The sequence below is a fragment of the Bactrocera latifrons genome, unplaced genomic scaffold (assembly GCF_001853355.1).
Source record: "Bactrocera latifrons isolate USDA-ARS-PBARC rearing strain unplaced genomic scaffold, ASM185335v1 scaffold_90, whole genome shotgun sequence".
NCBI lineage: Eukaryota > Metazoa > Arthropoda > Insecta > Diptera > Tephritidae > Bactrocera > Bactrocera latifrons.
The window spans coordinates 559,877-576,723 of NW_017537601.1; positions in this window are offsets into that span (position 1 = coordinate 559,877).

The window sequence follows — 16,847 nt, forward strand, 5'->3', positions numbered from 1 at the left end:
AACTCTAAGTCTCTTTCATCATATCTTTTAATGTGAAGATGCCACTCTTTACTTTCTTCTTACCAACTTCTTTTTCAGAACATGGAACAATCTGAACGCCTCACGCGAGTTCCAATTCATAAAACTCTTTTACTGTCCGCTGTTACAAACAGGTTAAGTTAGTTTAATCTTTTATGCCAATAAGCTACGTATAGATCAGTTTTGGTCCTTTGCGATATCAGGTCGAGTTCAGTTGTAGGTTCATGAGGAGTAGTCATCGTTTAGGATGCCTGCTTTTGGCATGTATTTTAACAGACTCTGCAGTCTCACTATCGATATGTGTGTGTGGACATCAAATGATTACAGTGTAGTGTTGGTAATGCGGGACAAGTGCACAAGCTGTCTCTTATACACATCTTGTGTGGACATCAAATGATTACAGTGTAGTGTTGGTAATGCGGGACAAGTGCACAAGAGGTGCTCATTGTTTCCCTGGTGCCCTGCTTTAGACATTTCCTATAGTCTTCTCGTTCTGTTAAAATCGACCTGCGTTAATATTCCTATCATGTTCCTACAGTCTCTTTTATCTAGGGCCAATAGGAATTTCGTGTAGTTCCGATCTAGCGTTTTGCAAATGACTTTTGTAGTTTGCACCCAGATGCCTCATTCCATTGAGCTTTGATTTTCTTGCCATGCTTCTGTCGAGATCGTCGTATAGACAATGTACAAGCCTGCTAATATTGATCACGTTTCCGGATGTCAGTCGTACACCATTCTTGGCAATCTTGGCCACTATTTCATTGACATCGATGCCTTTGTCGCCTGGCAGTAGAGTGAAGTTGCTTGCTTCCGGAAACACTGTTACAAATACATAAACATCCATAAATCCTTCGTGTAATCTCTCCATAGAACATCTCCAGAGCTGCTCATCAGATATTTTTATTTGTACGATATATAGTATAGCATAAATATATATAGATCAAGTAAAGTTGTTCATCGTTTGTAGTAAAATAGTTTAAGTCCACCGTTTATCAAAAATTTTCGTAGTTTTCAAGGGGAGTTTTGACTAATTGATTAAAAAAAAATATTATCCTCTTATTGACAAATCGAATGCCATAATCAATACGGAAACCCCTTATTTTAGAAATAAAGGTTTGAAACCAATAGATGGTRAGATAATAAAATGCWGYATCTTCTGCAATAACTTTTTGGATATTTGSTTTTGGAGTTTGTGTTACAATATGCAAGAAAATTAATAAATTGTTRTAACATAATAACTTTGTGTTGTGCTTTCCAAAAATTATGTACTGAAATTTAACGCCACAAAAGGTYCTCACACAAACTCTACGCATATAAAGACACAAAGGTCAAAAGTCTGTGTGAAAAACCGGAAAATTCGTACAATACAGGTTTACTCATCGCCTTGTTGGGAGCAGTTTGCTATCTGTGACCAACAAGATCACAGTCAATCTTATGCGTCCGCTTGTAATTCCCTAATCATATGATGTTGAGCAACAATAAATTCCTTTTTCTTATCACCACATTCGCCACATTCATTCGCTAAATGCCAAAAACCTGTTCGACGACGTCGCTCATTTTGGCACCGCACTCAGCGCGACCATGACGCAGGATGCTTGCTTGCCACCGGTGTCAAGGCAAAAATGAAACATTCGAAATGTCCAATTATGCTAAACTTCCTAATTTTATTGTGCAACGTCTAATGCTCAAACTGCCAACGGAATGGTCTGACTGACTGCCTGGTAAACTACTTGCAACACCTGCTGCCACCATGACTGCTGCTGATGTTTGGCGTTACTTTTCGGTTGTCAAGCGAAATTTGGAACTTGTTGCTGGATTATTCGTCTTCGTGCGGACAGATGTTGCAAGACAATTACTCTACCGTTGCTTGCTCAGTGGCAGTCAAGTGGTTGCTTAGTTAATATTCCAGTGGCAACAAGTTAGCGTATTCCATAATCAGCTTAGCACTTTGTCATGGTTGGGATTTGGTTAATCACCAACAGGTGGCAACGTTGGTCACTTGTCGGAAATTTTAGAATTCGGTGGATGTGGTCAAAGTTCTTGCAACTGTGTGGCTGTGTAAGTGCAGCTGCTACATTTGAGTTGTAATGGTAGCCCTGGTCATAAGTATAAATGTTCGTTGAAGTTTCCTGCCAACTCTAGCTTATGTAAATCATTTACTTCTTTAAACCACATTTTTTCTCGAAAATATAGAGGACTATCTGCTCACAGAAGTAATCGACATTGTCGATGAACGAAATTATTATAGTGGATTGAAGAATTGAATCAATTTAGTGAAGCTGTATTCCTAAAAGAATGTGGAAGTAACAAAAGGTATGTCAAATTGTTGGAAGTCCACCATGATGAGTACAGATCCCTTACCAAAATACTATTATTTATACTTCTAGAGTGTGATCTTGAAAAAGCATTTGTCTCACAGCCTACAAGAAGAGTTCTAAGTCTGTGAAATATGGRTTTATCATCATCGCATGAGTTAGACTAAACGGCTCTGTTTAAATTCTGAAGTCGAAGCCGAGCAACTTTGTACGTTGGGAGGTTATGAAAAATTTCTGTTTTTAGGTGAGTCCACAATCTTCAGAGATCTAAGGCGTTTTCATTACTTTTGTCGGGTATAATCGATTTTAGAGACGACATAGATCTTAATTATTTCGATCGGAAGATATTGGTTGGTTAGTGCTGCTTGTTGAAAAGGGAGGCGTATGGGCACCGTTGACAGCCGTCTGCACTGAGTCCTCATTAGTGTCTCATAGTGCTGCCGGGTGGTAAATAATTTAAGCATCCAGCAATACAGTGGAAAACTGAATATTTTCTACCTCCGAAGTTATATAATTGGGAGTAGTGGGACATGTCTTTTTCAATCGGGTGAAGGCTGGATTCTAGCGTAATCATCATCCGCTCTTTGCAATTTTCTGAAGTTGAGATATTTAGCGTAAGTGCCCTGTGATGACCGGTACAATGTTTTTAAGCTTCCTTTCCTTATTTTGGTCTTCTTTCTACTTCCCTAGAAGTTGAAGCTTTATGTGCTGTGCACCCTCAACACTACCCCAAAGTAGTTTAGTTTCGTGTCCTATGCTGCTTGCGTTCCCAGACCTGAGATGCTCCTCTCCTGAACTCTCCATTGCTACAAATAACTTTTGAAGAATCTGAATGGCCTAGGAAAGGAAATTGGAAGATATTACGGAGTACATATTTTCTAATATAGGAAGAGTTTTGTTAAGTTTATTGACAAATAGTGTTTTCAATATGAGACAATATAAACCATAGGTCTTTCAAACTAAGAGCAATTTAAAAATTGCAGATAGATAATATCCAAACGAGTAACGCAGCGTGAACCAAAATAAAGTCTTATTAGTTCGGTTGTCAACGGAATAAGGGGTTGATACACAAATCCAAAGGGTTCAAGTACTTCGCCTCTTTAAAATATTTCAACTAAAGGTCTTCAAGCTATAGAAAATTAGAGACTTCAAATACCTTTTATGTTTCGCACGAAGAATTACGAAATATGGCCGCCTATGGAACAATTGGCGAAGATATCTTATATACAAAGTCAAAAATATAGTAGTATGTATTTTTACCGTTACCGGAATTCTTCGAGATGTTAATTTATATGGAATCTTTATTGTATGAATATAGTAATTTTTTATTTTTATTTTCAAAGCTCTAGTTTCATACTCTTGCAATGGGAGCTACTCTATTGGAACTCGGTCGCCATGTGGAATCTCAAAAGAAAACTTAAAACATCCTGATAACGACTAAAAACTATTAATTTATGCGCATATTAGTTAGCCAAGTTGTCATACTAGTTCGGCTATCTCTCACATCCCGGCAGCCACTCGCATCCCCGAGATCACATTGTCAACAGTCCATCCTTCCACTGATTTTGCATTCATTTTAATTTTTATGAATTTTGTTATTGCCGATCGCTGTTGTTGTTGTTGTTGTTGCTGTCATGAATGCCATCTTATCGCCTAAATGTCGGCAATTGCATGCCAGCCAATTAATCAGTCTTCGCCCGCAAACCGGCGCGCAAAATTGCCGGTTGTCAGATGCGACGGCACCAGTCCTACTGTGACTCCACCAAAAAAATAACAAAAAAACTCACTGATTGCATAAAGTCTGCAATCGCACTCCTTTTCATGCAGCGAGAACGAGTTCCCATTCTCTTTTCCTCGCTAAAAATATTAAAAAACCAAAAACTGTTTAAGAGAAGCCGAAAAATGSCGCACAACTCTTTCGGCGCATATCTACGAATTTCGAGTGCAAATGGAGGATAATTTGCCAATCAAGAAGTAAAAGTAAGCGAAGACTATAGAAAAGGGGACTCGGCGTTGCAGTGCAACGTGTCGTGACGCTTGTGTTGCGCAGAACTCGGCGCGTTGTGGAGCGCAGCTGCAGTGGCATTGCGAATGCATTTTTGTGTTGCGTGCGTYGGGTGTAGTTGTAGTTGTTGTGAATTGAGCGACGGGCAATGAGTGCATTTTGTGATCTCATAACTTCTCATGTTTTTTCGGTACATTTCGCTGCTTATTGCATCGTCCGATGCATTCTTCATTCTTCGGCCATGCTGCTCCCCCCACATAACTCCCCACCACCTACTTACCATACTGAGCTCCACTTATGCATGGTTGTCGTGTAATATCTCTCTGGCTTTCGGCTGATACGTCAATTTTATATGCACTTTGCTTTCATTAGTTGCTAATTGTTGTTGTTGTTGACTCTGTTTGTTGTAGCTGTGGCATTTTTGCCAGTTGCTCAGTTGCTTTTCTTTACGTTGTTGTTACTTTCGCACATTTGCTGTAATTTGCGCGTCCTGTCCTCAGCGATCTGCCTCGGCTTGCGGCGAAGGGTAACGGGTGCTTGCCAGCAACAATACCTATGTGCATACATAATGCTGGTGGGCTTGGCAAAACACAAACGAAAATACGAAAAACCTTGAGGACGGTCAGTGACCAAGTCAATGAATTTTGTACGAAAAATTTGTTCGCTCATTTTGCTCGTTTCCTTTGCTTTGTGCACTCGTTCGTTTTGTGTGTCGGTTTTTGTATTTATTCTTCGTTTTTTTCGTTTTTGTAAATGTACGAGTCATTTTGGTTTCGGTTTCAATTTCATTTCGGTTTGTTTGGCTTTTTATTTTCCGGTCTTTTTTATTAAAGCACCATTGTTTTTGTTGTTCTTAACTCGATCCCTTTTGCTTTCCTTTCGTTTTCATTATTTCGTTTTGGTTATTTTTTAATATAAAGCAATTTGTGGCATTTCGATGAGTTATTGAGATCGTGACTTAAGTAGTTGATATATAAACATATGTACATACATACATATGTAGAAATGGTAGGTCATGGACTGCACTTTTGATTAATTTAAAGAGTGATGGCGTCATCTCTCTTGTCGGTATACGAGTTTTCTTAATTACCAAGCAGTTCCAATCGTTTCTATGAAGGACGCCTCTACAATTGAGCTTTTGTAAGGAGACCCAACCATCAAAATCAAGTTTTCGGTTGTGAACAGCGAAGTTGTTGAACTAGAGAAGGTGCAAACCGCCGACGGTTTAAATCCAACGGAACACGTTTTGCTAGTTCTTTCTAATAATGAACACAGATTCGACCACTGCCAAAAAATGGTTGTGTGGAGGTCAGAATTTACTATTCTGCAATATTCTAGAAACATCTCCAGTTTCCAAAAGAACAAGCAACAATTTCCTTGGAAGTGCTTTGTGTTTGCACAAATTTTGTTGGATTCAACTCATCTTGAAACGCCCCCAAAGTCGACTGCTGTTTACTTTCGGCTTCATATGTGTAAATSCACGATTCATCACCTGTCACGATGACATATAGTATGTAGACGCTATCGTATTTCGTCAACATTTCTCTAAAATAATCGACACTATTATTTTTTTGAGCAATTGACAAAATATGTGGGATCCAAAGTCAAAACGATTTTTCTACAAAATAATCAAATAGTCGTGCAATATTGAATATATGCTGGTTCCACTGTTCCCACTTATTCCTATAGTTTTTTCTCTCATACAATAGATCACATCACAATTTTGCAATATCAATTTGCATAGCATCAAAAGTTTTCGAAACAACAACTGATTTGGGGACCTTCACGAAATTCGTCTATGACCTTGATTGAATTCACCATACCATATATAAACACTGGTCATTGATAAGCTTCATCGTTAAAAATTTAATTAAGTTTATCGATATGCTCTTGAAGAGTTAATCCACATCGAAAGTTGTAAAAAATAATCGTACGAAAATATTCGGGGACTTAACTCCATTTTTTGGTCGAGAAAATATTTTAAGTTACTRTCAACGACACAAATAGCGCTCATATCAAAAGGCTCGAGTATGCATACCATAGAAAATGAAATCTTTACGATAAAATTGTGAGTTGCGAGATTGAAACATAAGTATTGTCAAATCTTGAAATAAAATGGCAACCAGTACTTAATGAAGATATTTATCTTGATTATGATCGCTCAGTTTGTAAGGCAGCTAGCTATATTCTTTTAGTTGTGATATATACTTATGTTTAGAGACTCTTGAACTATAATCCATGCCTAATTTGTGCAGATATTATGTCAAATATAAAAGTTCCTCATACAAGGATTTGTGTGGCAGTTACATCTTATATACTTGTATGATCCAATATCAGCGGTTCACACAAATATCTGTCAATATATTAATGTACTCACAGATATTGGAGTATTAAGCAATAGGCCTTAGGTCATCGTATGACTTTTTGTTGATGGGACTTTGAAGGTTTCGTAATGAGCTATAAGGCCAATAGTTAACCTCATCTTTCACCTGGAGAAGTCTTCAATTAGTCGTGGGATGAGGAATATTAGAGATATGCCAAACTACTAGCCTTGAATCAGATATCCACATGCCACAAAAAAATTAATTACCGCCTGGAATATAGAAGTTTCGTTTCAGTTTTGGAGTTTCGTAATGAGCTACCAGGTCGGTACTAAGCACCATCTTTAACACGAAGAACTTTTCAATTAGTCATGGGTTGGGAAACATTAGAGACATGCCAAACTACTAGCCTTTAATTAGATATCCATATACCCAGTAAAAGTTAATTACCGCCTGGAATTTAGAAACTGGTTACCACAAGTAATAAAAGTATTAGAATTCCCATAATTAGGGTTTAAACCATTCACAATGATTGCATTTTGTATGAGAACGGACGGGGGTACATAGGGTTCCGCAAATCTACTATAAGCGGATACTATATATGATATATAATTTTGTTAAGAAATGAACTCAGGGGCTTAACATTGCCTGTAGAGCGACGAAAAAGCTTTAATAGGTAATTTTTTTTTTGTAACGATCCGAAACTGCAGGACCAGTTGGATACCTCTCACGCAATTACTGAAGTCAATTACATAGATCCGTTTTAGATTTTTGAGATCAAGATGGTTGGCCGATATGAATGTCCACCTTGTTGAGGTATTTTGAAAATTTTAAATATATCAAAATTTTCAGCACTTAACTATTTATTTTCTGAAGCAAATTCCTCAGCGTTTAATTTCATTGCAAAATTAGACATTGGTTTCACTTTCGTCAGCCGAATGCCAACTGCCTACGCAAAAACTACTTGTGACGCACAAATGTTTCGGCTACACATACAATATATTAGGCTGCATTATGTATGGTATGTATCAAGCGATAAACTGCAACCTCAAATGCAGTCCCCTGCCCCGTCACCTAAGTTAATACCAATTCGAAAGTCTGCCATTTGACAGAGAACAGGCGATCGTGTTTTATTATGAGTGTACGCCAACAGCCTGTGCAGATCGCTTGTCTTCGGTTTAGTACACGGCCCCCCCATCTTACCCGCCAACTTCCACGCAGCACCGCAGTGCACACCCTCTTGCAATTTTCAGTTCTTTCGTCACTCGTGCGACGAGCCGGTTTCGCATTTTGGTTTTCGTTGCTTGCTGTTCGCCACACATTTACTTCTGCTGTTGTTGTTGTAGTATTTTTAGCTCCGAAATTTCAGTTTCGGCCGGTTTGGCTACCCATGTACGCCTGSCCTGCTAGCCTGGTCTGCGCCGCTGTGTCGCGCCTCCGTCGCGYTGCGCGCTGTGGCATCAGCCGTCCTCCAGTTCATGCCACTCGACATCGGCACAACCGGCACATGGATGGCCACGGCCAATGCACGCTCGACTGGGGTAGGCCTATAAATCTACTCCACTGCCATAATTTTTTCGATATTCGTTTTGGGCTGTAATTTTGTGTGGCGCGTACAACTTGCGGCCGCTAGCGTTGCGCGCGCGCTGAGCCCCAATGTGCAGCTCGCATGGATGGCATGGCAGCGTCTCGATCGTTGGCCGTTGCGTTTCGTTTTCGTGTATGTTTATAGTTGTTGTTGATATTGAATTTTCATTTGTCAAGGCCAAGCGGACGTTGAACCGCCTTTGCGTGCGCGCATTTCGGCCGCGCTGCTGACGTAGCTGCCGCCGCCGCTGTCGTCTTGATTTTTGAATGCATTCAAATTTGAATGTGACCGCGCGGTTCCGCGTGCAATTTTTGAGCAAGTAGTTCGACGCGTATGCACGGGTGTGTGTGTGCGTTTTGGCAATAAACAGCATTACAGCAACAATAGCAACAACAGCGCCGCTGTGGCAATGGCAGTGGCAGTCGTTGCGGTCGAAGTAGTAGTTGAAATAAAAATGAAATTATGGGGGAACCGTGACGGCAGTGGCAGCGAATGCACTGAAGTGCGCAATTAAGTTTTTGTGTTCATGTGCCCCTCCTTGCGCGCGGCCACAAGACTACTTTAGAGCGTGTTCGTCGTTTTTTTTTTTTTTGTAAGCCACAGTTTATACGCATTGGGGCTGTTGGCTTCAATCTATTTTTGTGTTATTGTAATTTGCGCTAAGCAACAAAAACATCGGGATATTAGTGACTGGTAGTCATATTTGCCGCACCGCCAGTGGCCGCTACGTATGCAACGCGATCTTTGCTGCCGTTGCAAGTGTTTTGATCGATTGCAATTTCGGTTCGTCGTAATCGCATCGGCAGTAGGCTCGCCGCATTGCCATCGAACAACTTGAAAATTCATAATGGACTTGTAAATTGTGTGCGTTCATAACTTTTTTGTTTGTGTTTTGTTTTGTTGTTGATGTGCATCAAGCAAAGGAAGCTCGTTGCACTTACAACGAGTGCATTGTGGTCCCCTTCGCTTTTGTTTACGAAACGCTCGAAACATTCCTTTTTTAATTATGCTTTGTTGGATCCATTTTAGGTGTTTATGATTAATTTCTTCTTCTTCTTATTCTTCTTCTTCTTATTTTGATCAACTTTAATTGCATTCGTTGCACTTTTTTTTGCAAATAAATTTAAATTGAAGTGCAATGTGGGGAAATTGGTGTAATAACCGTTTTTGAACTGAAAAAGTTGGATATGATTAACCACATTGTTGTAATATGTCTTAACACCTTAACTGCCCTGTGAAATTCGTGAGCGGATGTGGTCTTAATTCTCATAAAGTAAGGAAGTTGAGCTCTGTTCTTGGTTTTTGTATTGCTTATGCTATGTTATATCTTCTTACCACTAGAAAAAACGGAACCAAGCAGGAACTTATTGCAGGTCTAAGGATGGAAAAATGCATAGTGGGTTTAAAGAACCGATACCCAACTGTATTTTTAGAGATTTTAATATATAAAAGTCCTTTAGTAAGTTGAAAAAAGTTTATAAACGATGATCAAAGTAAAGGCATATCATCATGGAAAGATTTACTCCTCAACAAAGTTTACGAATCGTTCAATTTTTATTACAAAAATTCACGTTCCGTAAAAAAACGTGGTCAATAAAATCGCTCAACTTATGGTCAATAAATCGGATCAGTGTATGGGCTCTTGAAAAGTTCCGAGAAGATCTGAAGTCGTCSAGTGAAATTTTGTTCAGCGATGAGGCCCATTTATGGCTCAAAGTGCCGCATTTGGGACGAARAGAAACCTGAAGAGATTCAAGAGCTAYCATTTCATCCGAAAAAAAGGTTAGTCTAGTCTAGTGGAATTAGCGGTCCATATTTCGGTCCATATTTCCGTGATAACATTACGATCGATTGGCCATCAAGATCGTGTGATATTACACTGTTAGACATTTTTCTGTGGGGACATGTAAAGTYCTTGTGGACTTAGCTTTGAGTCATCGAAAATTGGGCTCAACAGATGGACCATCTGAGACATAGCCGCGGCCAACAGAGATAATCTTCAAAAAATAAAAAAATGCTCAATAATGTTTTTTCGAACATAATAAATATTCTCCAATAAGTTTGAAGTTTCTATATTTTTTTCTATAAACAGGTATGGAACCTCGAAATTAATCACCTTTTATGATTGACCATATAGACATCCTTGGTCTACCTTCGTTACTCAGAACCGATTGCTGGCAAAATACCTTGGATTGAACGAAATCAAAGTAACAGCGTGTTGTCGTACGGAGTTCGTTTATCTGGAAGCTCACTGAATTTTTTCATAAGTGAAATTATTTTGCTATATTGGAAAATCGCTGCGATCGTCAAAAAAATGACTTTCTACGATGCAGCTTTGATCTTGAGAGATTGCTTTATAACGATCGATGAACTAATGTTATACGAACTAGTTAAGTAAGTCGTTTGCATGTGATCCACTGGATTCATGGCCTCGCATCCAAGGGGCGCGTAGTAGTTTAGTTTCGAGCTCTGACCTCTTCATTATTTATAGAACTGATCAGAAAGCGCATGACGTCAGTAAGAGTATGAAAGGTTTTAATTGCCCGGTATTGAGGTCCTGTCCTGACATGGAGCTGTCTAAGCCAATTTAAAATAGCATCTACAGAAAGCACCTTACAGTGGCATATCGTGGGCTCGAAAGCAACGGAATGGAATTGGTGGCCCTTGGTGACACTCAAACGATACTTGTGACAATATAAACGCATTAGTTTGAACACTGTGATACCGGACGTTTCCAGGAATCTCTAAGCTAGCTTAGATAAAAAACTGGCGAGCACAAAGCTTTTAGGTCTGGAGCCAAATTTGGTTGTGGGTTCATACGCCAGCAAAGAAGTGCTAAAAAATAGGACGCCTTGAAAACGAATCGATACTGCTCCCAAATATCTGGTTCTTGCCAGAGAAAATATTTCAAGCTGTAAATGTTCAAAAAGCTTCCAAAGAGACAAACGACACAACGTACTGGCCATGGATAGCCTAAGATATCATACGACCAAATGGGTATGGTAAACGTTCTGTCACTTTAGCACTAACCAATATGAAATTAAGTCTTTGAAATGGTGTTTCTGTAAATGGTGCTCGTCATAATAATAATACTAATAATAATAATAATNCTGTAAATGACAACTGAACCAGTAAAAAAAAAAATTAGTTAATGTGATGACAGCTTAATCTGTCAAAAAAAAAAAAAAAATAATAATAATAATAATAATAATAATAATAATAATAATAATAATAATAATAATAATAATAATAATAGTAATAATAATAATAACTCTCTCAGTCCGAACTTCTGATAGTGTAAACATCCAATCTCACTGCGTTAGCGGTACTTTGAAACTTCAAAACTCCCGAAAAAAGAGAACTTCAGCACACATTTGATAGCTGATTGACATTGGCAATTGACAGCGGTGCATGGCAATTAGTCAGATTGCATGGAGTGAGCTTTCGTCACAAAGCCAACAGACAACAACAAACAGACGAATGCGAGACGCGGACAAGCAACATTTTATTGGAAAAAGATGCCGCCAACGCAGTCGATCATWGTTATTGCTATTGCTGTCGCAGCAACAACACAACAGCGACCAATTGACCACTTGACAGACGGACAGACCGACAGGCTGCCAATGATTTGGGTGCCCATATGAGTGTAAAATATGTGTGTACGTAGCTGCTTTTGAGGAACTCTTGACACTGACAACAAAAACAAATGCAACAAACGCATTAGCGCAGAAACATTGTTAAGAATAGAGTTGGCAAGAAGGAATCTACTAAATTGATGGAAAAAGTGAAATAAACGCAATTCTGCGGCACTGTTGCAAGCAAAAGACGCAAAGCGACGAACAACAGCAACAACAAACGACAAAAGTGTGGATTAACAGCAAAAAAAAAAAAAAAAAAAACGATGACGAGAATGAAGAAACGGCGCACATGATACGGAAGACATTATTTTAAGCGATCGATTTGTGTTTAAGCGTTTAACAACAACAAKTTTACGCACACACACACATGCACATAGGAATTGCTGGCACAGGGTTCATTGACAACATTGGCAATGTGTCCCAGCAACATTTGCGGTTGTCCACGACCGCCAGACCAGTGGGAGAATTTGAATTTGGTAAATGCAAACACACAAACACTCCCATGTACACACATACGTACAAACATAGGCAAACGACTAGCTGCACAATTTGCCTCAGCATAGTAATAATACCTCTGCGCATGCGCAGCTGGAAGAAGTGAACGCGTCTTGCATACGGACACGCTAAAGCATGTTAATTTACTCCGAGATATGCAAATTGCAACAACTGTCCATAAGAAGTTTTACTGGCGAATTCGGTTTGTTCAATAACCCAAGGACTTTACACAAACACACACGCACACTAACATGCCTGCATCCACACACATATGTATAGTCACCACTAGAGAATAGCAAAAAGCATGTCGGCCGGTAACGTTTGATGCCAAGGCAAAAGGCAGCGGAGGCAAGCAACAAATTTAATGAAATGAATAGAACTTGAGTTGCTGCGTTTGACATTTCCTCTTGTCAAATGTCAAGTGTTACTTCTGGCGGTGGGGGCGGCGTAGAAGAAAGCACGTCCATACTAACACTCAACTACGCCGCGAGCCGGACGGTCACATCTGACGTGATTATGCAACTCCAAAGCGGCTGTTATATAATAATAAATCGAGTGTTTATAAATATAATGTGAGTGTGAAGGATGTGGTGAAGTGGAAAGATTTTCTGATTAGAGCAACATTTGTTGATGTYTTTGTTTTTGATTGATAAAATTTGAAATTTCGCGAAATTAATATTATAAACTTAAAACAGAACAGAAAACATGTTAACTTTGGCTGCACCGAATCTGTAATACTCTACACATGTTTCTCGTTTTTACTGGTTAGTTTGTATGATAGCTATATGCTACAGTTGTCCGATTTGAACCATTTACTTAAACACTAACATGAATTTCATTTTGTGAAGATACTTTGTCAAATAAAAAGGTTTTCCATACAGCGATGTGAGTTTGATCGGTCAACTTATATGACAACGCTTCCTTATTGTTGGTTTGTCTGCATAGTTTGTTTGGATATTATAACAATGCTTCGATAATAACCCACATAAGAAAAGTTTTGTGAAGATACATTAACAAATAAAAAAGTTTTCTATACAAGGTCTATGAGTTTGTATGACCGCTATATATTATGACTTTAAACCAACGGTTCCAAAAAATTAKAAGCTTTTGGTAAGGAAAAAATCTGATCGATATCTCAAAAACTGAGTCACTGGCCTACTTAAAGACAGACCGATGGACAAATTGYCTCAGCTTGACAAGCTGATCATTTATGCATATATTATATATTAGTTTATACGGTAACCGAGGTATACTTTTGCTTTATAAATTTCGTGGGAAACTTAATATACGGATACGCTATCCTAGGAATGAAAGTAACATTATATACTAAAGTTGTAACGTTTGCAACGCAACTACCCTTCAGTTGAAATTTTACAATTCTGTAAATGACAACTGAACCAGTAAAAAAAAATTAGTTAATGTGATGACAGCTTAATCTGTCAAAAAAAAAAAAAAAAATAATAATAATAAGTTGAGTTGCCATCACCTCAAAACTTAGTGTGGTATTTTCATTTCCAATTTTCTGCTAACTCTTTGAGGAGTGACATGAGTTTATGAGTTTCAAGACACCGAATTTTTTACTGTCTTATTAAATTTTACAGCACCTCTAAGTTCGCCGTTTTTTAACGATTTTTCTCGAAGTTATGTTTTTGCAGCCGATTGGCAAGATTTATCGAGAACTACAAGTTGATTCTGTAAGCAGTTATGCTACCAACGTGGGGACATCTTTTTTCCGAGGGATCACCGGAAATGCTGTCGYAATGACAGAGTTTAAAATTTCTTTCAGAATTTCTTGGTTTGATTTGGCACTAGCCAAAAACGATTCTKTTACATATGGCTCAAGTAGCTCACGACTTCCAGTCTTAGACAAAGTATTAGCCGGGTATCCCAAGGACATCCTTTTGAAGGCGAGCTAAAGTGAGAAGGCGAACCATCCCTCCCCTGGGTTGTGCGCTGGGTTTTGCATCCGTCAACAGCCTCGGACACGAGACCCACCTTTTAATGACGGCCATGCAAACGCATTAAGGATTAAGTTTTGAGGGCATACACCTGGAATGTTCGGTTCCTTAATCGGAAAGGTGCCGCTGCTCAGCTCAGGTTGATGCCCTCGTAAAAATAAAGGCTGACATCACCGCCGTCCATGAAGTGCGATGGATAGTACAAGGACTGAGACGAGTAGGTTCTTGTTGCACTTACTACAGTCGAGGTAGCAGAGAGACTCCATCTAATGAAACATCCCCAAATGGGTTGAGGCTGATCGATTTCGCAGAAATATGGTTATCTGTAGTACTAACCCCCAGCGTAGGAAACTCATCAAGCTACCTRACTGTCTTCGGCTCGAAAAGTCACCAACCAGATCAATCATGTTGTGATAGACGGAAGACACGTCTACAGTGTTTTAGACGTGCGTATGCTCCGAGTTCTTAACATCGACTCGGTTTCTACGCCAATAAGGAAGAAGAAGAATCTATGAAATTTTTTTTTTTTTTTTTTAATATACACTACCTACACGTCGTAAGGGTTCCAMAATTGCTGACTTGTAACCTCGCTAGGCCTAACTGTTTCTTTTGACTCCGACTGAATTAATCATATTATCGGCTTAAAATTATAGCTTTTTTGAGTTGACAATGAGTTAGTTCACGTTCGGTACAGTCAAAATGCCAAGTCCAGTTGGTATTAAGAACAAAAATTGCCAATCTGACCATTAAACAATATATATGCAGACATATCTTCATGCGCGCATGATTTCTTTAACATAGAATTTGTATATAATAAATTTCCAAAGCATTCTCAAGCTGCGAAGCTTCCTTTCTTTTCGCAAACAACAAAAACCGAAGAGAAACGAAAACCAGCTTCACTGGCTACCATAGCGTTTCTCAAGAAATTCAGCTGAATAATTTGACAAATCAACAAAAAATTTGACGTGCTGCAAGTGTGCGGACGCAGGGTTGCACGACGCAACGGATTGCCGCGTAAGTGGCCRGACAAGTGAACGTTGGCATTTTTAAATGAGCACTTGCGCGCTTTTTCTTGCCGAGCGTTGCGTTGTAATGCAGGCGGGCTCTGTTCTGCCTTGGTCTTTGGTTTGTGTTTCCGTTGGCAGCTGTTGTTGTTTTTCGAACATTTTTCCGTTTTTATTTTTATTAGTTTTATCTGTTTTTGTTGTTTCTACTGTTTTGCTGTGCGCATTTRTTCTTTTCATGTTGCTCGGCCACTTTTTGCTGACACCAACTTTGCGCCGCCGTTTGCCACCGCCGCGGCGCAGACTCACCATTCCCAGGCCAAGTGCGCGCACATATACATATGTATGTGAGTGCTAAGTGTGTGTGTTATGTGTATGTGTCTCTGTRTGTGCAACAACTTCCTATCATTCACATCATCAACGCCCGGCAGCGGGCACAGTAGCAGCAATCGGGTTAACAGCACCACTTGCAGTAGCCGCTCGGTGCGCAGCCGCATCATTATCAGCGCATTCACTGCTGGAAGCAAGGCGGCCAGCCAACAAACACGCCTCAACGACTAAGGGGGAAGCACTCATCATCAGCATCACCATCRTCATCSTCCTCGTCGTCGTTGTCGTCTGCYAYGTCGCGTTTGTGGCAGATCGCGGCAGCGCTGCAGTCATCAAATAATGGAGCGCACAAAGGCAGAGATTGCGCCAAAGCAAACACCGATCGACCGCAATGCGATCGCGATCGTTGCCTTTGGATCGCAGGGAATTGAAGGTGAGCGTAGAGCACACACACACATACACATAAACATAATAAAGCAGCTTATGTAAGCGTCCCGTCGTTGTGCAACACTGACCSAGCACAATATGGCTTTTGTTGCGGCGTTTGCAACAACTGTTGATGACTCGTTCGCGGCCGTTGTTGTTGTTATTTGTGTAACTGACAAAAAATGTAGCAAATGTTTGTGAAATATTTTCGTTGCTGCCAACCACAAGCGGCGCGGCGCGTCGCGTACACACGTGTAAACTGACTTGCCTATTGGTAGGTGCTTGCAACATTTTGTGGCACCTTTTATGTTGACGCTGTGTTTACAATATTACTAGTAAATTTGCTTTTCCTGTTACTCATCATTTGCTGTGCCACAAAGAAGTTAGTGTGGCATCTTCGAAGGARAGCAGCGGCCTTGCGCACAAATTGCCTTTTAATGACCAAAGTTAAGGAAAAATATTTGWTGTCTTATATAAAGATCAACTTTTTACCAATTTATTTTTAATTAAACATAACTAGCGCTCAAAGACTACAATGCATGCCTTATAGCAGAACCAGTCAAAAACGCTACTGGCTTCCTTTATTTTCCCTCCTTATCGAGCAAAATGTGTGAACTCAACTGCCTGTKGCAAAAACGCAGAAATCAGCCATCTTTTTTTGTTTTCATTTGAACAATGTTGCCATTGCTCAATACGCATATATAGTTTTGTACACATCTATGCTTTCAATTAMAATTTTTTATAATATA